At 44.8% G+C, this 1,413-nt stretch overlaps 1 pseudogene; it reads left to right on the top strand.

The window, feature by feature from the left end:
• LOC106314996 overlaps positions 1 to 822 on the top strand; it is a 6,565-nt pseudogene extending 5,743 nt beyond the window's left edge.
• Positions 823 to 1,413: the final 591 nt, after the last annotated feature.

Below are 1,413 nucleotides of genomic sequence, written 5' to 3'. Positions count from 1 at the left end.
TCTTGTGGGCTATGCCAAGAAGAAGTTCTGTAGGGATGTGAAGAGATACTACTGGGATGAGCCCTACCTCTACATTATCTGCAAGGATCAACTTTATAGGAGAGTGGTTGCTAATGAGGAGATTGATGGGATCCTTAAAAAGTGTCATAGATCATCCTATGGAGGTCACTTTGCTACCTTCAAGACTGTTGCGAAAGTGCTACAAGCTGGATTCTGGTGGCCACATATGTTTAAGGATATACAGGACTTTGTTTCAAAGTGTGATTCATGCCAAAGGAGAGGGAACATCACAAAAAGGAATGAGATGCCTCAAAATCCAATCCTTGAAGTTGAAGTGTTTGATGTATGGGGTATAGACTTCATGGGGCCATTTCCATCATCTTTTGACAACAAATACATCATTGTAGCTGTTGACTATGTCTCCAAATGGGTGGAAGCTATTGCAAGTCCCACCAATGATGCTAGAGTTGTAACCAAGATGTTCAGGAGCACCATCTTTCCAAGGTTCGGGGTTCCAAGAGTTGTAATCAGTGATGGAGGGTCTCATTTCATCAACAAACTGCTTGAGGGACTTCTCAAGAAGAACAATGTTAAGCACAAGGTGGCAACTCCTTACCACCCTCAAACAAGTGGTCAAGTTGAGATTTCTAACAGAGAGATCAAGTCCATTTTGGAGAAGATTGTGGGGATTACAAGGAAGGATTGGTCAATTAAGCTTGATGATGCGCTTTGGGCTTATAGGACAGCTTACAAGACACCTCTAGGGATTACACCTTTCAACCTAGTGTACGGGAAAGCTTGTCATCTGCCAGTGGAGCTTGATTACAAGGCACTATGGGCAGTAAAGTTGCTGAACTTTGACATCAAGAGTGCCAAGGAGAAAAGGCTTTTTCAGCTACATGAGCTTGATGAGATAAGAATGGATGCTTTTGAGAACTCAAGGATCTACTGTTGGGGTCAAAATCGGTCACGGCAGAATCAATGTCTGAAAGTCCGTAAAAATCGGCATGAACGTTTTTACAAAAAATAAATCTTCGAAAAAGATTTATTTTTACGAAGAATCTTGCGGAGAAAACACATTCACGAGACATCGGACAAGAGCTCGAAAAAGGTCGCTACGCAACGACCGAACGCGTGTTCCGCTCGGTCGCTACGTAGTGACCGAGCTCGAGCCAAGCTCGGTCGCTACATAGCGACCGAGCTTGAGCTAAGCTCGGTTGCTACGTAGCGACCGAACGTCCATCCCGATCGGTCGCTACGTAGCGACCGAGCTCGAGCCAAGCTCGGTTGCTACTTAGCGACCGAGCTCTTCCGAAACATTGATACGACATTAGTCCATTGATTCTCGTCTACCCTTCAATGCTATCTCCCGAAGACAGTAGCGAACCCATTTCATGTTTCCCGCCATTCTAA

This window comes from Brassica oleracea, chromosome C9 (genome assembly GCF_000695525.1).
Source record: "Brassica oleracea var. oleracea cultivar TO1000 chromosome C9, BOL, whole genome shotgun sequence".
In the NCBI taxonomy this organism is placed as follows: domain Eukaryota; kingdom Viridiplantae; phylum Streptophyta; class Magnoliopsida; order Brassicales; family Brassicaceae; genus Brassica; species Brassica oleracea.
The sequence above is the reverse complement of the archived record's forward strand: the minus strand, read 5'-3'. Positions and strand labels throughout refer to the sequence as shown.